A 25,581-nucleotide genomic window follows, 5' to 3' on the forward strand; every position below is an offset into this window, starting at 1 on the left:
ATGGTACAGGACTTCAGTATCTTGCCCCTATGGTTAATGGGCCCATTGTTACAGTAGGAGCTATGGTGACTAACTTCACTGAAATGGAGAGAATCCATAATGAGGGAAATAATTGAAAAACAAATGACTTTACTGATGATAAAATGGTGACGATGGGGCCCATCACTGTCTCTTGTAAACCGTGGTGGCAAGATCTAATGCTGTCTTGGATCTCAAAAGAAAATATAAGCAGACAACCCAGTCTGGTCTTTCTAAACCCATGGAAGGAGTTGCCCAAAGGAAAGCAGTTTACTCCCTTGAAGGAAGGCTCAAAAAACCCAAATGTGTCACCAAATTACTCTTCCACTAATGGAGGAATTTCAAGGGTAGATACCCCAGACCCTAGAGAATAGGGATTAGGCCCAATGTTGTCCTCTAGTGCGTGCAGTTGGGGGCAGCCAGAGGTCCCATGTGGAATTAACCATTTATTAGTCTTGTACTAACAGACGGAAGTAGCCCTACTAGACAACTAGAGCTGGATGCACAGCTATCTGTGTGTGCATAGGGAGAAATAAAGTCTATTCATGGTGGCAGGGGACAAATTATTAAGGTCTGAGGAACTAGTCTCTACCTACAGATCACCAGGCTTCCTCCCCACTGTTTTCTAGTGCATATTTCTCCCATTCCTTAGTATATTCCGGGCGTAGATGTTCTACAGGATCTCGCTCTAAACTACAATGGCAAATGAATTCAGGTTGCATAACTTGGGATGATTCATCCTTTCTGTCTCAGCAGCTGTGCCATTACAGGAGTGACTGTAACGTGACTTAAAGTCACATTGTTGGGAGGTAAATACCAACAAGTTCCATGGCCCAGGCCGATCAGTAAAGTTTCTGGGCATTATCTGATCAGATGGTACATAAGTGATGCCTAACGCTGTCATGGATTGAAATACAAGCCTTCCCAGTCCCTAAAATGGTAAAGGAATTACAGACTTTTTTGGTTTAATAGGATTGTGGGAGACCTTATATTGCCCATCAGACAAGACCCTCATATTCCTCGGCTGAGATGGGAAGCTGAGACCTGGGACCTGAAGCAGCTTGGAGGCGGTGAATAATAGCTCTTCAACTCTGCAATAAAAAAATGGCCTCCAATAAAACTACATTGCAAAAAAAAAAAAAATGGGGAAGAAGCAGAATGGAAAGAGTAAAAAAAGTAGAAAATGTAGAGCCTGATGAATTCGTGGTGAAAAAAGTACTGACTGACGTGTAGTGAATGGAAAGGTGGAGTATTTCCTGAAGTGGAAGGGATTTACAGATGCTGACAGTACTTGGGAACCTGAAGAAAATTTAGATTGTTCAGAGTTAATTGAAGCATTTCTTAATTCTCAAAAAGCTGGTGAAGAAAAAGATGGTGCAAAAAGAAAATCGTTATCTGACAGTGAATCTGATGATAGCAAATCCAAGAAGAAAAGGGATGCTACTGATAAACCAAGAGGCTCTGCCAGAGGTCTTGATCCTGAACGAATAATTGGTGCACAGACAGCAGTGGAGAGTTAATGTTTCTCATGAAGTGGAAAGATTCAGATGAGGCAGACGGTGGTGGCGAAAGAGGCAAATACGAAGTGTCCTCTGATTGTAATTGCTTTTTTGTGAAGAGAAACTAACTTGGCATTCTTGTCCAGAGGATGAAGTTCAGTAATTGTTTGTGTTGCTTTTTATGTATGAATATATATAATATATATATATATAATATATATATATATTATATATATATATATTATATAGGTAATCTGGGTATTGTTTTTTGATTTATTAGTGTGAATAGATAACATTCAAATGAAAAATCAAGTTACATATGTTTGTTTTGAAATAGTATTGGGGGAGTTGTTGGGGGTTTTCGCATCTATAGCACTGGTCACTTTGAACAAATAAAAGCTTTCTGTAGTTGCTTCCTTTATCAGAAAATAATACTTGAGACCAGGTATTTTCCCTCTGCTTTAGAGAACACCTTTTCTAAACATTTTTCTAAAAATTGAACAAACCTTCATAGTTGTTACTCAATCAGAATTTGTCTTTAACTCCTATATGCCTGAGGACCATTTTGGGTTTTTTGTTTATTTGGGGGGGTTTTGTGTGTATATACTTAAAATGCATACATAAATGGTTTTCTTTTTTTCTTTTCTTTTAACATTCCCCAAAATAAAAACATCATTTTATAACCATGGATAATCCCATGTTTCTGGGACGCCATCATTTTCAGCAACCTAAGAAATATATCACTTACACTGAAATTTTTCCTGAAGCCTTAACCTTTCAAATTTTTCAATTAATTGGGCAATTTAAATATGATGTAAGCAATTAAAATTGGACAATTTGAAAGCAGCCATATCGGAAATCATGTCTACAGTCACACAAATGCAAGTTTGTTGGCAAGATCCCCGAAAGGAAAATTTTATCACTACCAACAGTCTACCCACGTAAATGAGAAAACTAGACAAGTCCTGGTGTGTTTTAAGTAGGTAAGCAAAACTTAGTTAAATGGACATTTAAAGGTTCTTTCTAGTCAACCATTCCTTTTCAAGAAGTTGAAATCCCTGTGCTGCATTGACTAAAAGAAGGTCATGATGCATGGAATGTCGAAGACTTGTTCATGGAAACCTGATCATAATCAGATGGTCAGAGAGAGATGCTGGCAATTTAGCACCTGCTGGAATAAATGGGGGGGGGGGGACAAAGAGCACTTGGATGGCTCAGTGTATTAAGCATCCAACTTCAGCTCAGGTCATGATTTCACTGCTTGTGGGTTCAAGCCCCGCATTGGGCTCTGTGCTGACAGTTTAGAGCCTGGAGTCTGTTTCGGATACTGTGTCTCCCTCTCCCTCTGCCCTTCCCTCACTCACTCTCTGTCTCTGTCTCTCTCCCAAAAATAAATAAACATTAAAAAAAATTTAAATAAATTAAAAAATAAATGGGGGGACAGACCTCTGTGATCTAAACTCTTGACCTTCATGTTTTTTCTTTACCCTAATACATACCTTATTGTCAGCTTAATCTTCTCAGTATTTGAGTTACTCGTTCAGCAGAAACCAGGAAAAACAGTAAGTTTGTAGTCAGAATATTATCCAGCTGTATACTATTTACTTTATTGTAAATACCGGTAGACCGTGGCCAATAGTCTTATATTTCTTTAAAACAAAACAAAACAACAACAAAAAGATGGGAAGCTGATAGAATTGGCATGCTAACCAACAAGAGGCTTTCTCAAAGGCAAGGAAAAAAAGTACAGGTCCTGAGGGTATTAATAATAGATGTGAGATGTGAATTGGATGTAGGTTTGGCTGGGGCTTGTGGCAATGACAAAATGAGAAATCAATTGTGGCCATAAAGATGTTGGGGGTGGAGTGTAGGAGTCCTGACCACACAGACTCTTAGACCCTGTGTCCTTTTCTCCACTCTGGCCCACAGATGCTGCCCCGTGAGCAACTGGTAGAGCTACCCTCTCGCACACAGATGGTGCAGCTTTAGTGAACTGCCCTGTGATCTCACCACCATGCCCCTCATTCCATAAAGGCTGGGGATTAAGATCCAGATAGGAACTGAAAATGGCTGGGTAGCGCTCTGAATCATTTGTCGGCTCACTTAATTGCCCATCAGCAAGTCACCTTGAATAAAACTCTGTAAATGGTATGGAGTGGCTTGCTTGGTTTTGTTTTTTTTTGTTGTTTGTTTGTTTGTTTGTTTTTTATAATATAGTGGCTTCTCAATCTGGAAGATAGATTACTGACCCTCTTCCACCTTGTAACAAATGTGATGTTAACTGTGGTTTTGTCATATGTGGCATTTTTTATGTTGAGGTATGTTCCCTCCATGTCTACTTTGTTGAGTTTTTAACCATAAATCAAAGTGGAACTTTGTCAAATGCTATTTCTGCATCTATTAAGAGGGTCATATGGTTTTTATTTTTCATTTTGTTAATGTAGTGCATCTAATTGATTTGTAGATGTTGAACCATCCTGACGTTCCTGAAATAAATCCCACCAATCATGGTGTGTGATTCTTTTTTAATGTATGGCTAAATTTGGTTTGCTAATATTTCCATGAGGTTTTTTGCATCTATATTCTTTAGGGATATTGGCCTATAATTTTCTTTTCTAATGAGGTCCTTGTCCAAGGATAATGCGGGTGTAAAATGAGTTTGGAAGCATTCTCTCTTTAGTTTTTGGAGAAGAGTTTGAGAAAGATTGGTATTAAATCTTCTTTGAATTTTTGGTGGACTTTTCAGTGAGGACGTCTGGTACTGGACTTTTGTTAGGAGGTTTTTGATTACTCATTCAGCCTTTTTAGTAGAAATTGACCTGTTCACATTTTCTATTTCTTCATGATCCAGGCTTGGTAGATTGTATGTTTCTACAAATTTATTCATCTAGGTTGTCAATTTTTTGGCATATAATTTTTATAGTAGTCTTTATGATCATTAGTATTTCTGTGTCATCAAGTTGTAACACCTCCTTTTTTCATTTCTCATCCAGCTCTTAGTTTCACTGATTTTTTTTTCTATTTTTAGTGTCTATTTTTTTTCTCTTCTGACAGTTATTATTTTCTTCTTTCTCCTATCTTTGGGCTTTGTTCTTGTTCTAGTTCCTTGAGGTATAAAGTTAGGTGTTTTTTGTTTGTTTATTTGTCTGAAGTTTATCTTTTTATTGAAGTAAGCATTTATCTTTATGAGCTTCTTTTTAAAACTACTTTTGCTGTATACCATAAATTTCGGTATTTTGTATTTCCATTTTGTTGTTCTCAAGGTATTTTTAAATCTCTGCTTTGATTTCTTAATACTGAATACTGAATATTATGTTATTTAATCTCCATAGATCTGTGCTTTTTTTTCAGTTTTCTTATAATATATAATACTATATATATAATATATTATATATATAATATATAATATATAATACTAGTTTCATATCATTGTGGTTGGAAATATACTTAATAAGAATTTCATCCTCTTAAATTTCTTTCAACTTGTTTTCTGGTCTAATATATCTATCCTGGAGAATGTTACATGTGCACGTGAGAAAAATATATATTCTGTTGGATGAAATGTTCTGTGTGTATCCGTTACATCCATCTTGACTAATGGGTTATTTAAGGCCAATGTTTCCTTACTGATTTTCTGTCTAGATGATCCATCCATTGATGTAAATGGGGTGTTAAGGTCCTCTACTATTATTGTATTGTTATCTATTTCTCCCTTTAGGTCTGTTAGTATTTGCTTTATATTTGTTGGTTCTCCATATGTTCTCTTATATGTTGGGTGCACAAATATTTACAAATGTCACCTTCCCTTGTTGGATTGACCCTTTTATCATTACATAATGTCCTTCATTGTTTGTAATTGCAGTTTGTGTTTTAAAATCTATTTTCTCTTATGTGAATATAGTTACCCCAGCTTCCTTTTGGTTTCCATTTGCATGGACTATCTTTTTCTACTCCTCCACTTTCAGTCTGTGTCCTTACATCTCTTGTAGCCAGGGTATAGATGGGTCTTGGGGTGTGTGTGTGTGTGTGTGTGTGTGTGCGCGCGCCTGCATCTGTGTTTATCCACTCAGCCACATTGTGCCTTTTGATTGGAGAATTTAGTCAATTTATATCTAAAGTAATTATTGATCGATGTATACTTTTACCTATTCAGTTAATTGTTTTCGGGTTATGTCATAGTTCCTTTCTATTCTTGCAACCATCTTTGATTTGTTGGCTTTCTTTCGTAGTATGCTTTAATTCCTATTTATCTTTGTGTAGCTTCTATAGGATTTGGTTTTGTGGTTACAATCCGGTTTACATATAACAGCTTAGGACTATAACAGTCTATTTTAAATAGAGAACGACTTAAGTGTCATTGGATTCCCAAACGCTGCTTTTAACTCCTCCACACTGCCAGCTTGTTTTTGATGTCACATTTTATATCTTTTTATCTTGTGTATCCCTTAAGTAATATTTGTAGTTATAATTATTTTTACTACTTTTGTCTTTTAACCTTAATAGTAGCTTTATAAATGATTAATCCACTACCTTTACTACATATTCACCTCTCCAATGAGATTTGGTCTTTCATATATAAATATGTATTTTGTTTGTTTGTTTTGTTTTGCTAATAAGTGTCCTTTCTTTGCAGCTTAAAGAAGTCCTTTTAACACCTTTAACATTTCTTGTATTACTCTTGTTGCAAATTTTGAACTTTTAACATTAGTATTATTTTTTATTATGTTGTGTAGAATTTTCTCATCTCTGGTCTTCTATAGACATCTTTTTTTTTTTAATTTTTCCATTTCTGTCATTTGTGTAGCATTCTAATTTAGGATTTTCTCAAATGATGGACATAAAATGTAACTTCTCTGAGAAAACTAAGCGTTTTGGGCATCAAAATAAAGAAAAAAATCATTAGAAAGTTGCAGGGTCACCAAGAAACTATCACCAAGAAAGGAAAAAAAAAAGTTTTCTATGTATATAATTGAGAAACAAATTCTTGGAATGCAAACTCTTTGAGAACTCCCATTACTCATGTTTGTGTCTTCTATAATGATTAGTGAACTGTGTGATCTCTAGAAGAAAGCACTACTTTTATAGAAATGCAATATGATTTGAAGGTGGTTTCCAAAATAACACCAGTTTCTAATAAGTACTTTAATTTTATTTATTACCATAATTATTTCATGTTTCAGAATATTCCCTGTCTTTCATATATTGAACTTAGGTCATATATCTGAATCAGAAAAGAATAATGAAATTGTGATTTTAAGAATATTTTTGTTCTATTTTTCTCTCATTTTTTTTTCTTTTTCTTTTGCTGTAAGTGTCTAACTCTTTTAACTTTATGGCATAAATCCTTCCTTTAAAATACAAATAAATGGCTCAAACTCCTATCTCAGAGTAGTGTCGGAAGAAAAGTATTCTCCTCAGTATTCTGAATTTTCCTGAGATGAAGAAAAGAAAAGAAGAGAAGAGGAAAGAAAAGAAAAGAAAAGAAAAGAAAAGAAAAGAAAGAAAAAAGGAAAAGAAAAGAAAAGAAGAAAAAAGGAAAAGAAAAGAAAAAAAGAAAAGAAAAGAAAAAGGGGGGGTGGAAGCTTCCCTCCTGCTTACCAGGTCCTAACTCCTAATTTTAGCTCTGCAGGGAAACAGAGTCCTCATTCCTTTGTTGCCCCAAATGCTACTAATGCAGGAATTCGGGGTGGTCCAGATATTTTCTGAAGGTTGAGGGTATGTGAAAGATAATTATGATCGATGCGAAAAAGAATTAACTTGAAACTCAAAATTAAATATTACAAATTCTTCGTTAAAAACTGTGCCATAGGAGATTTAAACTACTGTTTTTATTCCAGAGGTGTCTCATTTTTCTCACTCTTCAGGCAACGTTTTTCTTGCTTCCATCTTTTCAATATCTTTCAGAATATTCCACAGAAACTTGTTGTTAATATGTAGAGAAATAAGGACGTTCTTTTGCCTCATGTTTGTTCATCTGACATATACAAGCAGGTTTCAACCTTCTAGAGATACATGGTGTAGGGACTTTTTCCTGAAGAGGAATTGTCTTTCCAATCACCAGCCACCTGGCCAACCTCATGCATCTTTTGAAATATTTCCAACTTTGCTATTTCCCAAAATATACACAGCTTAATATTTTAGCCATTTTTAGTCATTTTTATGTATTTAATACCAATTATTTTATTACTTATAATAACCTACAACAGTCACTGTTTCTTCTCTTTGTATTTCTTGACCCTTATGTTTCTTCAACTTTTTTATTTTTCTCACCGCATTTCCCCACCTTAGTCATCTGTCTTATGTTTTTCTAAAATTAACATATTTCCTAATTTTTCCTTTGAATCTGATACCTAAGGAGTTTCCCAGAGTGAGAATTATTTAAAAAAAATAGTTATGCGGCAACAAGACCCATGGGATAGTCTTGTGAGAAAAAAAATAAAAGCCCTTCCTAGTGGGGATATTCAGGTACACAAATACATGCACAGACCTATGAGTCCACCAAAATGTACTGACAGAAGGGCTTTGCCATTGGCACATCCATGCTTGCAAAAGACTCACAGGAGACTGTCTTTCTTAGTTTGTAAAGCGTTCATCCAAGAAGTAGCATAAGTATTAAGAGATGAGGGCTTTATGGTCTCAATCCTTTTTTGTGCAGAAGTTGTACAGGCAAATTTCAGAAAATGAAAGTAAATGCAAACATGTCATATAAACAGCTTTTAGAAAAAAAAAACATATATATATATGTATATATATATATGTTATTAAATTATATTCATCGTATACATGTAATTTTTAAAATATGTGTCATATATAGTAGGGCCCACAACTGACACTTATTTCATATTCTTGAAGCATCATTCATTCATTCTGTGAAAAAATACCTGATGTCTTATATATGACATTTTCTGTTGACTGAGCATTTATGATTTTACTTACAGTGTTACTGGCATAGCTTCTACACACTCACGATGCTCTGTTTCCTCTAATATCGTCACTTGCAAACAAATCAAGCATCATTTTTATGCCTGTCACAATAGTTTATTGTTGTCTACATCCCCCCAGTGCTGCCAAACATTGGTGAGCTGCTCTCTCCAGGTCTGCTTGATTAACTGATCGATGGGAGTGGCGACGCAAAGGAACAGTCTTTTGTTTAAGGCACCTGACGGCTCTATGTAAATATGGTCAATAAAATTAACACATTGGGCTTTTCCAAGTTTAATTTAAGACACAGAGAAGTTGAACTACATATATATATGGCTGTAGCTCTCTGTCTTCATGCTGTCTCACTATTTTTTATTATTCACATTTGTAACACATCCTTTTCAGGAACAATAAAAAAAAGATGATTCTCAATGTGCAAAACAGAAAATATTTGAGTAGGACAGGAGAATATAATAGTCAAGAATGCAATAATTTATTGAAATGTGGAGTCTAAAGATTTGATTTTTTTTTCAATCTCTTTCATTATCTCTCTTTCTCAATGAGCTATTCTGGGACATTATTTATGGACTACCTCAACCAAATTCATGATTTTCAATAACTATATGTAAGAAAATGAGCATGGCTTAGTAGAAGGAGTTAATGGTTGTGATTTCAGAAAAGTAATTTATTCTCAGTCTCTACTTCATTATCTGAAAAATGGAAAAACCAATGAGTACCTTATATGATTAGTTTGTAGGTTAGAGCTGATATATTTAAGATACCAGGATAGTTCCTAACATTTGCTTGATAGTCATTAATTGTGTGTGTGTGTGTGTGTGTGTGTGTGTGTGCGTGCGCGTATATTAATGTATATATGTATGTATATATATACATACATATATATGTATTTGTTTCTTTATATATGTATTTCTTAAATTCAACATATGAGTGAAATCATATGGTATTTGTATTTCTGTGATGGACTTTTTTCATTTAGGATAATACAAGCTCTGTCTACAGTGTTGTAAATGGTAAGATTTCGTTCTTTTTATGGGTGAGTAATATTCCATTGTATGTATATACCACATCTTCTGTATCCATTCATCAGTCCGTGGAAACTTGAGCTGTTTCCATAGTTTGGCTATTGTAGGTAATGCTGCTATAAACACTGGGGTGCGTGTATCATTTTGAATTAGTATTTTGTATTCTTTGGGTAAATACCAAACATAGGGAAAAAGAGAGGCAAGCCAAGAAACAGACTCTTAACTACAGAGAATAAACTGATGGTTCCCAGAGGGGAGGTGAGTGGGGAGTTGGGTTAAATAGGCGATAGGGATTAAGGAGTGCACTTGTAGTAATGAGCACCAGGTGTGGTATGAAAGTGTCAAATCACTATATTGTACACTGAAAACTAATATTACACTGTATGTCAACTAACTAGAATTTAAATAAAAACTTAACAAAAACCTTTTCTTGCCTTTGATATAATTCTTCAATTTTTAGAGATGTGCCATTGAATAACATTGGCATTGTTTGTTCCATGCAAAGTAGCATGAGTATTCTTAGCAAATATTTGATGTTAGATTCACAGTTCTGATTCATAGGATAAGTTGTACAGAATCTTAGCCACTAAGAAGCTAAAAACATTTGATAGGTCATATAATAATGACTACTTTAGGAAATAATTAAACCTATCTTTTATAGAAGGTAAGACAGGATAAGGTTATTTCCAGAGAAAATGTTGTAAGAGAACATTAAGTGATTTCTAGAATGAATTTAACATAAAGAACACTTTAGGTATAAAGAGGTATCTTCAGAATATGGACTATATTTATAGTGGAAAGAACACTCAATTTGAAGACTTTACACTCTGGTCTGGATCCTATATAGGAGATGTAGTTGGGAAGCACTATTTAGCCTTCCCACAGATCCATTGCAGGGTATTTAGGAACATTTAATAAGACGGCTAGGATGAACATTTTTATCCCAATGCAAAATTAGTGTGCTAAAAGATTAAGGATGTGCATATAATCAGTGACTATGCTTGTGTATGCATCTGTATTGAATAAATGCTGAACTAACTTACTAAATAAACTCTGCTCATTGAAATATTTCTATATTAGAAAAAAAGTATTATGTTAGAATATAACTCATGCAATGTTTCAGGACAGAGGGAATTCGGATTAGGGTCCAGCCAGTGTTCTTCTCTGCTATGGTCAGAAAGAAGGAGGCCTCATTTATGTTTGGGGTCATGTAAAGAAGTGGGAGTGTGTAGAGAAGAAAAACATACTGAAATGACTATCCTAAGGAAGAGCTGTGAAGGAAACTGCCATCATAACCTCTACTGAGAGCATAGAGTTGCTATTCATATGCCATTAATTCACCTTCAAGTCAAACCTTAAATAATAATCATCCCTCTCAAGTCCAAAGGGTATGATCCCCTATCATGATCTCTTCAAAGCACAGAAACTTTGAAATACATAGATTTTGAGCTCAGTCTTTCACTTTCTCATTATCTCCAACATCAATCTTTTTTTTTAGTATCATTTACATAGATCTATTATTTTATTTCACACACGTATCTAAAGTATTCAACTTTTGGATGGCTGGAGAGCATGCCTATTTAAAATTTTTATTATATGCTATTTTACAACATTGTACTCATCCCATGACTATGAATTTGTAGTAATTTTTAACTTGTATGTCATAATTCATTCGAACATATAGCTGTTTTAAAGATCATTATCAATTTGGGGGGAAATGTTTTAGAGTCAAATGAGCTTTTGATATAGTCAAGATCCATATTCAATTTAGAAAACCACTTCTTTCCTGACCTTTGGATTCCAAGGACTACTATATCAATTTTATGATTTGATATATTGATGAAATGGTAACACAATGGACTATCAACAAAATAATAGCAAGACTTTCATCCCAATGTGCACAGTTACAAATGGTAACACTCTTTTTAGAAAAATAGATGAAACAAATAATTCATTTTCAGAAGACTTCTATAGTTTAATATTGTGGGTCTACATAAATCATTTCACCAAAATGATCTCATAATCATGAATGTGACCTGTTCTGGAATATAGGCTAGAGTGTGTGGTTCTCAAATGAATATAGCCCTTTGCAGCACTGATAAAACAGGCTGCGTTTGGTAAGCCAGGCGTATATAAACAGGCATAGATATAATTTATCTCAGATGGAATAGTGCTGCATTTGCAGGTTTTTAAAAATGTTCTTGCCAGGGTCAGAAGAAAGATTCCAAGTGGATTTCTTTAAGGTATCCCGAAGAGATCTGGTGAAGGGAAGATTAGGAACTGCTTCCCTAGCCAGGGCTCATGTTCATCTGAGGAAGATGGAGGCAGATCACTGAGCAGGCACCATAAAGACTTAGATGGATTGACTCTACTTTCTCTCTCTGGAAACTCACGGGATACACTCAAGGCTGTCCACATCACTTTTTTTTTTTTAATCTTGATAAAGCCTTTTTATTACTATGCCCATCATGAGCCCATTAAAGTTAAAGGCTTTCAATTTTTCTCCATGTGACCTTAAAAAAATATATTCTCTTATTCTAGAAATATTGAACTTTCTTCTTATATTTTCTTCCTTTGTTCAAAAGCTAGGGCCTTTCAAAGGAGTATTCAAGCATAGCACTGTGTCAAATTTACTTCTGATGACTTTCTATAGTATTGTGAGAAGATGAGATTTAAGAATAAAATTTGCATAAAATGATTCATGCTTTAAAGTTTTCTATTACCCTGTATGGTAAAATGGAATTCTCTAAATCATATATTTAGAATATAAGCCACTTATGATAACTAGTATGTCTACAACCAAAAGGAAGACATTAAATATGCAATTTTTCATTTAAAAATACAATTTAAATAAGGTATCAGTTGTATGTACTTCTGTTAACATAAAGGATATGAAATAAGCTGAGATTGATCTATAGCTAATTATTTTATTCCAAATAAACAATGAGATGTAATTTCCTTTGTATTTGGAAAGTCAGAATCAACTACAGTAACCACTGAATATTGAGATATATGTGGGTGGGGCTTATATTTTTAGAGTTTAAAACAAGTCAAATTTTCTACTTTGGCCATTTCCTTTTTTTTCTTTTTTTCTTTTTTTGTTTTAACAGGCATTACCTTATGTAATTATGTTTCAACTGGAGCTGCCATTTAATTTTGTAACTTATATAAAGCAAAATTACTCATAAGATTCATTTCAATGGATTCATTCATTCAGTCAGTATTTGTTGCTTGCCCTGTATGTGCAGGACTCTGTGAAATATTAAGTTTTGTTTGGTTAATGGAATAAAATCAGGGCCTAAATCACTTACTCCTTCCTGTATCTCCCTTCTCAGATTAAAAAAAAAAAATTACCAGGAAACAGAAACTGTCCCTCTCAGATATTCACCTCAACAATGTTCATCACATTCTTCCAGTTACAATTAGACAAATATGTTCAATTTTATTTGAAGCCACATTTAGAAATTGTGAATATGTTCAGTCTTACTGAGAACAACTGGGTGGCTCTGGTGATCTCTTTTATAGATGATGAGTCATGTTTACAACAGGATTCCACTGAATAATATTGTTAGTGTTGACAGCATTTAGACAAATTCAGCCTTCTCTGTCACTAAAGCTGACATTGATTACACAATACCCCATGCTCTTGGTAGCATGTCTTTGCCAATAAAGCATACTGACACTTTCACAAAACCTAATAGGTTTATCATGAATACATTTTTAACCTCCAAATCAAGATATACATTTTAAATCTAGTTTTTGGGGAGAATGTATTTACATGAAAGTATCAGAGATACGACACAAGTCTATACTGAAGCTAATGGTCTTTATTAAAAATTAATGGAGTTCCAGGGAATCAGGACTACCAGAGCCTTTTAAAACATTTTTAGACCATCACAGAATACGGCAATGAGATTTACTCTGTGTCCTATAAGATATTTATATGGTACAAGGAATGTGGTTACCCCAAGAATCAGTCATCTATTATGATTAACTAAAACACTCACAATTGATCTTTAGTTACCTAAGTTTTAAAATTTTTAAAAATTGTTTTATGAAATAAAACAATTGAATTACTTTTATGAATTAAATAGTCTTTTCCATAAAAGATGCATAAAATTATGTTAGCAATTCCTTCAAATTCCAGTAAAGATTCCAAGCTCAAATTTGATTTTAGAAGTTCAATTTAAAGAGACAGTTACTTGAAAAATATGTGATATTACACTCCTTTTTTTTTTTTTTTCAAAGTCAAGCCCTAATCTGTTAAAAAAAAAATTACTGGTGAGCTCTGGGGGAAAAGTTTATAGAAGACAGAGTACCAGACAAAGATTCAAATGCTACAGGTGCATTTCTTCTCTACTGTGTACTCCCCTTGTGACCCGATTAAGTCCATTCATGACTTTGAGCGTCATGTGTTTTCCCTATTAAATGAAAATAAAAATGCCTCCCCCTGTTACCTGTTAAGAAAGCTATGGATATTTTAAAAAATTACATAATATCAAAGGCACATGCATATACAGCTCTGTATATCTTTGGGAAAATGTCTGTTCAAGTCCTCTGCCCAGTTTTAAACTGGATTTTTTTTTATTTGGTATTTAGTTGTATAAATTCTTTATATATTTTGATATTAGTCTCTTACCAGATAGATTGTTTGCAATTATCTTCTCCCATTCAGTAGGTTTTCTTTTTGTTTTGTTGATAGTTTCTTCACTGTGCAAGAGCTTTTTATTGTAGTGTAGTTCCAGTAGTTTATTTTTCCTTTTGTTTTTCTTGCTTGAGGATACATATCTGGAGAAATGGTGCTCTGGCTGATGTCAGAGGAATTCTCTTGTGTTCTCTTCTAGGAGTTTTATGATTTTAGATCACACATTTAGATCCTTAATCCATTTATTTTTGTGTATGGTGTAAGAAAGTGGTTCAGTTTCATTCTTTTGTCTGTAACTGTCCAGTTCTCCAGGTATCATCTATTGAAGAGGCTGTCTTTGCCCTATTGTATATAACTTCTCCCTCCTCCACAGATTAATTGACCATGTCATTGCAGATTTATTTCTTGGATCTCTATTCTGTTCTGTTGATCTATGTGCCTATTTCTTGTGCCAGTACCATACTGTTTTGATTACTACAGTTTTGCGGTATTTCTTAGAATTTGGAATTGTGATACCTCAACATTGCTTTGGCTATTCAGGGTCTTTTGCGGTTCCATTAAAATTTTAGGATCTTTTGTGCTGTTTCTGTGAAAAGTCCTGTTGGTATTTTGATAAGGATTACATTGAATCTGTAGATTGCTTTCAGCAGCATGGACATTTTAACCATAATTTTTCTTCCAAGCCATGAGCATGGAACTTCATTCCATTTGTTTGTATTACCTTGGAGAAAAAAAAAAAAAAAAGCTCTATATGCATCAAGGAATTATTATTGTAACAAAATCTAATTGCAACACATGTATGCAGCCACACATATTATAAGTAAATAGTGCTAAAATATATAATTTTATCTGGCAGTAGGTAAAGAGAGCAGTGCAATCAACTGGATTTTGACTTTTATGTTTGAGGTTATATTCCAACCCTTGATTGGTGGTGTTGGAAATGAACTCACTTCTGGAAGTTATCTAGCCTCCTTATGTGCATAGGGAATTCAACTTTGGTCATAGTTGTAGTCAAAGATTGTGGTACTCAGTGCTCTGAATAAATTCTGACTTGAACTCTAAGAGTTGAAGTTATCTGAAGTGTCAACTCAGAGGGTACTATCCTATCCCTCATGGCAGCACCCAGGATGCTGATTGCAATGTGGAAACCCGTGTAAAGGACAAGTTCATGCATCATTGTCAGTGATCTTCGGGACAATAATTGCAATTTTGTGACTATTTTTATAAGTGATTGCATACATTTTTAGGCTTTTCATGTGTTCTAAATTTTCCATTGAGTAGACTCGCTGTTTCTGTTGTATAAGCAGATCACTAATCATTCATTTTGTCTCTTACTGAGTAGCAAGATGCTATTTAATATTCAAGAGCCCTGAATCCTTAGATTTAACACGGCAGTGATATTTTAAAAGTTACCCTTTGTAGCAAAGATACAACATAATCACCACTTATGCCCCTAATTTGTACTTGTTCAATAAACAAATCATTAGTTTGGAGACAGAAGGTCAATGCAGAAAAAAAAATAATAATTATGAGTGTATCCTTCCAGCAAATTGATGCATTGTTTTCTGTGCATCCACACAGACTTGGAGCTATAATTCTGTCCCCCATGCTTTTGACACATGCAGGCACAAACATGTGCACACAGTCATGCACCAGAAAATAGGCATCGTGTTATCTCACAGGCAATGGAATGAAATAAAAGGACTGAGTTCATTCGACACTAATTACCTGAGCCTCACTCTGTTTCAGGCACTGTCCTAGCTGCTTCCAGGCTCTGTTCCTGAGATGGAGAAAGATTTTCTTTCCTGTTGCCGTATCTTCTCTTCTAGGTGTCCTTTTTGAAATGTCACCTGAGAGCCTTCTTGCCTCATTATGTTATGTAATCCATCATATGTAGTTGCCCTTGTCATTCATTCATTCAACAAATACTTACATTCAATAAACCTTCACTAACATTAATCTTCCACAAAGTACCAAAGACTGTAACAGGCAAAAGAGGTAAAAGAGGAAAATTATCCCCTCCCTACTTCCATAGAGACACACACAGCCTAATTATGACTAAACTTGAGACTCTATATACTGGGCACTGTATCAAGTTAAACGTATATGAACTCAAAAACAAGGTTATATTTTGGTTTTTTTGAAGACTAAGTGTGCTTTAAAATATGTCCGATGATTTTCTTTTTATTTTCTTGTCAGATAATTTATAAATCCAAAACATACAGGTATATGGAGGAAACTAGTTCTTAGATACCAGATTTTATGACACTCCTTTCAAAGTAAGTAGGGTTTTGGTTACCACCTCCGTATTTTTCCATCACCATTTCTCAGAACAATCTCCTAAATAGTAGAGAATTGTGGAAAGAACGTGCAGCTTGAGAAAATAGCCTGCTGAATTAAATATGCCCTCGTGGGGCGCCTGGGTGGCTCAGTAGGTTAGACGTCCGACTTCAGCTCAGGTCACGATCTCGCGGTCCGTGAGTTCAAGCCCCGCGTCGGGCTCTGGGCTGATGGCTCAGAGCCTGGAGCCTGCTTCCGATTCTGTGTCTCCCTCTCTCTCTGCCCCTCCCCCGTTCATCCTCTGTCTCTCTCTGTCTCAAAAATAAATAAACATTAAAAAAAAAATTTAAATATGCCCTCATGTTAAGTATTGAGACTGGACCTACTGATGTGGTGGAAATTTCTTCTCCGTCGTGGAGGCTGGGTTTGTGTGTCAGTTTTTGGATACATATGTGCAAGCACATCCTAGGGGATGAAGTGTGCAGAATAGGAAAATGGAAAATTGGCCTTGTCTTGAGATGGATTAGTTGAAGTTTGGGAACTTGATTCAGATTGCTCAGCTCAACTTTCCTGGTAATATTTTCTAGTGCCATCATCCAATTACATCTGGGAAAGATTAAAATAAGATGCCAGAGTGAGATACCATGAATTTTAAGGAATGGATGTGTAGGGAGGTACAGATCACTAATTATACAGAAATCATAAAATATTTCCCAACCATAACTCCCAAGAAAGATACAATTTCATTATTTTAGATAGTTCTAGAGTTTTAATTTGGGGCACTTGGGTGGCTCAGTCGGTTAAGCATCCACTCTTGAGTTCTGCTCAGGTCATGATCTCACTTTTTGTGAGTTTAAGCTGATAGCACAGAGCCTGCTTGGGATTCTGTCTCCCTGCCCCTGTCCCACTTGCTCTCTCTCTCTCTCTCTCAGAAGAAATAAAAAATAAAGTTTAAAAATATTTAAATAAAAGTTTTAATTTATTTTTTAACTTTTGAAAACATTAAGCTGGTTTCAGTTCTTTCACACAAATTCTAGGAATATATGTTGCTTGAAATTGAAAACTGTGACTTATCTTGTACTAATTCTAGAAGTCGATTTTGAGGTTGTACAAATTGAACAAACAATAAGAGGATTGCTGTCAAAATAATTATACGTATTGAATCTTAATTTTTAAAAGTGTCAACTATAAATATTGTAAACTTCAAAGATGAGTCAAACATTATTTCATGTTGCCCTTTTTTTCCTTAGTGTTCTTTGTATTTTTGAAGAAAATCATATAAATGCTGAGTAGAGCTCTCTATAGCTCAGAAATCTCTCTATATAAATATATATAGATCTAGATCTAGATCTAGATCTAAATCTCTCTATAGCTCAGATATAAACTTAGAGTTTATAACACTTGGGATCACATAATCAGCTCCCCTTCAGTATTGTAGGTATAATCTCTTCCCATATCCAAATTATATTTAAAGAATTTATTTATTTTTAACATTTACTTATTTTTGAGATGCAGAGAGACAGAGCACAAGTGGGGGAGGGGCAGAAAGAGAGGGAGAAACAGAATCCGAAGTAGGCTCCAGGCTGCGACCTGTCAGCACGGAGCCCGACGTGGGGCTCAAACTCACAAACCACAAGATCACCACCTGAGCCGAAGTCGGACGCTTAACCGACTGAGCCACCCAGGTGCTCCTATTTAAAGAATTTTTTATAGTCATTCCTGTGAATACTGAATCACATAGGTGATTTTGATTAATTTAAATGGGCAAGACTTTCCTTTTTTTTAAATAAATTAAAATAATTACATAGTTATTGCCACTTTATTTGAGGTATGTATATATGTATACACCAGTCTTCATTAAAATTGCATAATTTTCTGGATAGTTAAACTATATAATTCATTTTCCTTCATCCTATGTTATACAATTTCTAACCACCCACACATTTGCCTTTACAATTTCTCATCACTAGCTTGAGGGCATCCTCGATTGGCTGTTTGTGGTGGAAAGGACATTTGTGGTATCTCTAGTCGTAATCACAAGTTGCCTGTGTCTCTGTGACAGTATAAAAAGTAGTGATTTCATTAATTTGAAATACAAGGAGTTTTGCTATAAAGCTTGTTTTTGTAAATACAAATGTGTTCCAACATGACTGATATATTAAGGAACAGTTTTTGCATAATGCCAATTTTGTGTGGGTTTATGTACGAAATTTCATCCATGAGGAACACTGGGTGAACACAGACAACTTCATCCAACTGAGTTTTAAAAATGTGCACACACACACACACACACAAATAAAATAAAATAAAAATGTGCACACATACAAGCATATCTTTTAAACATTGACTAGCTACCTCACCACATGTGTAATGAGCCATTCCTATCCCCTTCAGCCATTACCACTTTCCCATTTAATTTCTGAGAAGCCTCCTTCCATTACCTACCTGTAATTCAGCTATAACTCTCCCAACCCACTTTGACAAGCACACTTTAGGTCTTTTTGAAAGTAAAGTGTGATATCCATGGTGGCATTAGTGTATTCCTTAAACATTTAGCAGGTGTTGATGGTTTTCATTCGCTTCCTAACTTTTTTTTTTAATTTTTTTAACGTTTTTATTTATTTTTGAGACAGAGAGAGCATGAATGGGGGAGGGGCAGAGAGAGAGGGAGACACAGAATCAGAAGCAGGCTCCAGGCTCTGAGCCATCAGCCCAGACCCCGACGCGGGGCTCGAACTCACAGACTGTGAGATCGTGACCTGAGCTGAAGTCGGACGCTTAACCGACTGAGCCACCCAGGTGCCCCCTAACTTTTTATTAGGTCACTAACAAAATTTTTGAGTATCGTAGTATCATGCCCCTAACTTTTTCCGTAAACCCTGTGGTTTCTATTGTGCAATGTTTCATTGCCTGGTGATTTTCAGGAGTATGTATGCATGTTGTGTTATAGCAGAGCAACTTTAATAGTATTAAATCCATGTTAGCATTAATGAATCAATCCATATGCAAGTGTTCTGTCAGTTGAATGTACTTCTGGGGGATTTATTAGACATGACGCACCGTGTGTTAGGCTGCTTGTACTCTTTTCTTTCTGAACACATATTAAAACATCCCATCCTCTCTCACAGTAACTTCGGGGCTGTTACAATTGGAGTGTGGAAAAAATTATATATGTCACTTCCAAGCTTGGTATTTAAAAATATCCTGTAAGGTCCTCTTACCATCTCTTCTGCTTCCTTTGTGATGTGTCAGTGTCCAGTCTGAAAATATTTTCCTTCAAATAGAGGGAGCTTAATGCAAGAAGTTGGTTATATATGTGGTCTAACACCAGAGAAGCCAAACAAAGGATGGGATGGTGATGAAAGAAAGAAAGAAAGAAAGAAAGAAAGAAAGAAAGAAAGAAAGAAAGAAAGAAAGGGAAAGAAAGGAAAGAAAGAAAGAAAGAAAGAAAGAAAGAAAGAAAGAAAGAAAGAAAGAAAGAAAGAAAGAGAAAGAAAGAAGGAAAAGAAAGGGCCTAGAGAAAGTGGAGTAGAAGATGATGTTTTTGGATTGGAAATTGGCACCAAGGTATGCCAGCCTAGACAGATCTATATCCTTGGAAGAGAGGTGCCATTCCTTAGGCAACCACCTAAAGCAGAGAGAAGTTGGAAGCAAAATCTTGGCAAATATGTTCCCATGCATGGGTCTTTTAACACTACCTTCCAGAAGCAAAGGGCAGGAAAATCTCAAAAGCAGTTGCTTGAGATACAAAGCAAGGAAGAGAAGAGCTCTAACTGGCTCTGAAAGCAAACAGAAAAATCACCTACAAAGGAGGACCCTTGAACCAATGAGTCCTGGACTGCATCATTATAAAATGGAGGTTCTTAGGGCCCTGCTTTGGGGAGAGCTATTCAGCAGTCACCTGACTAATACCAGAGTGTACTGTGATAAACAAACCTTGGGCTTGTTAAGTCATTGAAGTTTTAACATTTATTTCATTTATGGTTCAGCTGAAGCTATTGTAAGGATTTTCATTTTCTATAGTGGACATGTGTGCTTACTTCCTTATCTCCTGAGAGAGACCTGGTTTCTCTCTGGGTCTGGGGAAGCAGATTAAACCCCTAGATACAGTTATGGGTTGCATGACCTTAACTAATTCAATCAGCTATTTCAGAGCAGGGCATGCCATGCAAGCAAGTCTAACCAGAATATTTAATTTGTCCTTAAGAGATTCTTTTCGTTTGATCATGAATGAAACAGCATGTAACCCTGGAAACTCCTGACAGTCATGTTCCCTTATAATAAAGCCGTAATAAAGAAAAGAAAGTTGGAAAGTAGTTAGATCCCCAGTGATATCCTTAAGCTTTGGGATCAAAAAGCATCTACTTCTGGACTTGAAAATTGTGGGAAATCAATATGCTGCCTTAAAGAATAAAGGGAATATATGTTTGTCTCCTTCATTCATTCCTTATTTCTTTCTTACTACATAAAATACTTGAAATTCAAAATTATAGGTATTTGATTTTTTAATTTTTTGACTTTTAACTTATCTTTTTCATTTATATGGATCTATAGTATAGTAGTTACTTTCCATTTCTAAATAAACCTTATTTTTGTGGGCCAGTTTTAGATTTAGAGAAGAATTGGAAAGACAGTACAAAGTGTTCCCATATATCCCTGCCCTGAGTTTTCCAGATTGCTTTCCATTAGCAGGGAACATTTGTTACAGTTAAGGAAGCAGTATTGATATTATTATTAATATAGCCCACAATTCAGTTATGCTTCTTTATTGTTAACCTAATGTCCTGTTTCTGCCCTAGAATACCATCTGGGACACATTATTCCATTTACTGTCTTGTCGGCTTGCACTCCTCTTGACTATATCAGTTTCGCAGACTTTCTTTGTTTTTAATGATCATTATGAGGAGCACAGGTCAGTTATTCTGTTGAATGTCCCTCTGTTAGGATGTGATGTTTTTCACATGACCAGGCTGGGGTTTTGGGTTTTGGGTTCTGGGGAGGAAGACCACAGAAGTCAGTGCCATTTTAATCACATCACAGGAAGAGTACCCACCATCAACAGGATTATCACTGTTGATGCCCACCTTGACCACTTGGCTGAGACTCTGTTTGTCAGGTTTCACAACTGTAAAGTTACTCTTTTTCCTACTTTTCCACAGCGTATGCTTTGGAAGGGAGCCACTAGGTACCGTCCGTACTTAAAGAGTCGGGATTGATGCTCCATCCCCTTGTGGGATGAGTAACTATGTAAATTATTTAGGATTCTTCCAGATTTGTCTCTTCTCTGCTGTTTATTTATTCAGAAATTATATCTGTCTGGACTCCTGAATATTTTCTTTATACTGTGGGTTATACTTCCATACTGCTCAGCTTTGGCCCATGGGAGTTCTTACAGTTTGCTTCTGTGACTTCTTTTTCTCTTCTTTTTTTTTTTAATTTAAATTCAAGTTAGTTAATCTACAGTGTATGCTAACTTAATATTTTTATAAATATATAGGTTTATTTTAGAAAATCTGGAAATATAGAAAAATCTACATATATTAAATTATAATTTTATTATCTTCCCATCTGAACAAAACTGTAATTTACATATTTTATCCAATCTTTTATTATTCCTATGCATATATTTAAGTATATTTTATACATCTAATAAAATCGATCTATGACTGAATATACTTATATTTTATTATATTAAAATATTTATTCTAGTAATGGAGATGGTGGTTCCCTCCATACTTTAGTCCTTTAAATAATACCTTACCAATATATATTTAAATAAATTTTTCATCTCTCTCTATTTCCTGGGTAGAGACTTATATTTAATAAATTAATTTGCTAACAAATAAAATCATATATTTTATAATAATTGGAAAATTATAAACTGATATTTGTGTAAAATGTAGACAGTTTTATTTACCTAATTTGTCCCGATAAGGCAAAAGTAATAGAGCAATGGGTCTATAATTTTGTAGGGAAGATTGGAAGTGTTTCTCAATAGGAAAAGAACACGATCTGAAGAAACAATTAAAATATTATAAAAAAGAAAACCAAATAAAATCATGGCACAGAAAAGTTGATAGAAAAGGAAATGATGATAAAGCTCTACAACAATTCTCTAGATCAGAGAAACTGGGTATTCATTTCTCATTCACTTCCCATTTGCTACTTCTGAGTTCTCTAGGAACTTCCTGCATCCTGGGCATGCAATAATTGCAAAAATGAAATGCATGGTGGTTTGAGCAATAGTCACACAGTGAACAGAGTTCAGGTAATGCATAGAGAGAGAAAATTTGAACTCTCGTGGAGGAAGTTTGGAAAATTTGCCCAAGTAAATTTTTAACGAATGCATATTAGGAAACTCTTTTTACAGATGATACTTCAAGTAAAAAGTTGAAGGTCATGGAAGATGAAGCTGAATGAGTTCCAAAAATGACAAATAATTTTAATAGCTGCCACCTGTTGTATTCTTAATTTATGCCCCCTTTGTGGCTAAACACTTAATTTCATTTAATATTTATTAAACCCTGTGAGATAATGATAATTATCAGATTATTATTAAGGCATGAGTTAGAGGGTTAAATGGCCCCTTTAAGGTAATAAATTTTGTAAGACTGAAAATCATTCCAAAATAGTCTTTGATCTTCAAATGTCCATGCTGTTAACCAGTAAAAAATACCCTCTTTTCTCCCATCCCTGCTTTAGCCACATTGCAATCACAAATACGTAATAAAAGAGGGGAAAAAAAACCAAAACTACATCATAAGGACTAAACTATACAGGTTTACTAACAACTTAGGGAGTTGCAGAAGTGGCCACATTTATGAAAATAATAACCACATATCTAAAGGACCCACCATATACTAAGAAAATAGTTATGTGATAAAATTTAGTAAAATCCTACAGTACAATTTCTGATTATATAAAATATAAGGCATAATTGGTAAGAAGATATGAGAGATTTCTTAAAGCAGCAATATCAGATGAGGCTTTGTTCCCTATTAGCAAACATGGATTTCTGATCAACAGCACAATACGAATTCCAGAAGGATTTAAGACCCAAATGTAGATGAAAAAGAACCTTATAAAATGGAAGAAAAATATGTGAGTATTCAAATAGCTAAAAGGGAAAGAGTTTGCTAAGGAGTAAAGCATTGGAGGATATGGCTAATAACAAACATATAAGCAATAAGTAACCTCAGTAGTAACAAATGGCAATAGTGACTGCCTTTTCCTCACCTGCAAAATGATTTTTTCGTCTGTCCACTGATTTAATATGATGCAGCTCAAGAGGGCTTGATGAAACCACCTCACGTCCTGCCTATATGAAGTTGGTAGTTTCAACTAATGTCCTGTGAGGAAAATAAAACAAAAATTACCAGAGAGAAAGTGAGATAAGGAATCTGTCAAGCATGTGATAGAGAACTGTAAAGATGAAAAAAAAAAAAAAATTCAGTAACCCAGCGTAAATGCAGGAAACAATTACCATCTGCCCTTCCCCACCGACACTGGCAGGACAACAAAGAGGAGGCATTGGAGTAAGGAAATATAAAAAAATAAGGGAAGAGCACTCTGCTAACCGTGGTGCCCTCCAATGGGGAAACAGGGTGTCAGGAAAGGGCACTCCAGCTGCTGTTGATATGTCAGAAGCTTGGAAAAGGGAACTCAAAGAGGTAGGAAGGACCTCTAAGCAGCGATCTGGGCTTATCAGGGCTGATGATGCCTTTGAGGGATACAATGATCTAGTTCTGGAAGTGCCAGACCATAAAAACAATATCAGAAAGGGGGACGGGAACAAAGTGGTGAAGGCAGGTGTCTGAGGACAGGCTGACAGGAGCACAAAACAGGAAGGACCTCATCCTTTTGCCTCCTCCTGGCTTCCTGTCTCCCTCTTGTGTCCCTATTGACAGAATCTAAGAGGCAGTAGCTGTGAGAGCTGAACGGTGGTTTGCAGAGTCTTGGCCTAAGCATCTGGAATCAAAGTGTAAATAAAGGTATAAATAGAAATTTGGAGCTAAGAAACAATAACATACAATCTGCCATATGTATCAAGTATCTGAAATCCTTTATACTCTGCTTCTAGGTCTCATTCTTAAAAAAAATAATTAAAAACTTGAAAAAAAACATGTGAAGAAAGATGTTTTCTGAGGTCTTGTGTATCAGATGAAATATCTGAAAACAAATGAAATCTTTAAGAATATTGGAGTAGAAAATAATTGATCACAATTTCGTAGGATAGAATACTATGGTCATTCAAAATGAGAGCGAAGAATTTTTATGCCACAAAAATGTTTAAAGCAGAGATAAATATTCTAGATTAAGGTAAAGTTAGCATGCTGTGGTATAGGGAGTGAAAATGTAGTTGACTGGCTAAAACAGATTACTTCCCTCTCAGATAATAGCCCAGTTTATTTTGAGTTGACAGGGCAACTCAACTTCATGTGGTCATTTACAGCATCATATTCTTTTATCTTATTACTTAGCTATTTATGAAGCAATTTTTCTGAATTGTGTTTCAGCTCTCAGGTAAAAAAAATGCTGAAGTCCCACAGATACAGCTACTTTTTGCTATTTTTGAGCTACTGCACAATATAAGGAAGTAGTTTCTAATGATTACAATACATACTAGCTTAAGAGCAGCTTTTTGGTGGTGTAACTATTGAACTCAAGTCTTATGTGACACTTAAGAGGGATTGCACATAAGAAAAGGAAGTAGGTAAAAAGGTTTGTCTAAGTTCTTTCCAAATTTAAAATCTGCTGTCCAACAAACTATTAAATATTACTATTTTAGATGCTTTCTAAACTTTCCAAGGTAATGAAGTTTTACTAACATGGACATTTGCAAACTGAATTATCAAAGCATATGGCTATATTTAACTCATGTTCGTATTTGATACATCTAATATCTTTTTTACCCTCATGTTATATATATATATAAGGTTGATGATGATAATTGTCTGGTGACCACAAGACAATCAATAGTTAATATAGTTATTGTAGTTAAAGTTAAGACATGCAGGTACAAATGACATAAACCTCCATCTGAAGAAAAATTTTTGGAGAAAAAAAATCCTAAACCCTATTGAAAAAAAAACAGGTAAATCAAAGTAAAACCTTTTGTTATAGAAAACAGACTTTTAGACAAGTTATGGGTGAGCACTACTGATTTTCTTTATTT

General features: G+C 34.9%; 1 protein-coding gene and 1 pseudogene across 5 annotated transcripts in view; both read left to right on the top strand.

Annotated features, from left to right (window-relative positions):
• Window positions 1-25,581, top strand: part of CDH18 (cadherin 18) — a 526,050-nt gene that overhangs the window by 314,524 nt on the left and 185,945 nt on the right. The gene's annotated exons all lie outside the window — the stretch shown is intronic.
• LOC102960117 lies at window positions 1,161-1,680 on the top strand (annotated as a pseudogene).

The sequence above is a fragment of the Panthera tigris genome, chromosome A1 (assembly GCF_018350195.1).
Source record: "Panthera tigris isolate Pti1 chromosome A1, P.tigris_Pti1_mat1.1, whole genome shotgun sequence".
In the NCBI taxonomy this organism is placed as follows: domain Eukaryota; kingdom Metazoa; phylum Chordata; class Mammalia; order Carnivora; family Felidae; genus Panthera; species Panthera tigris.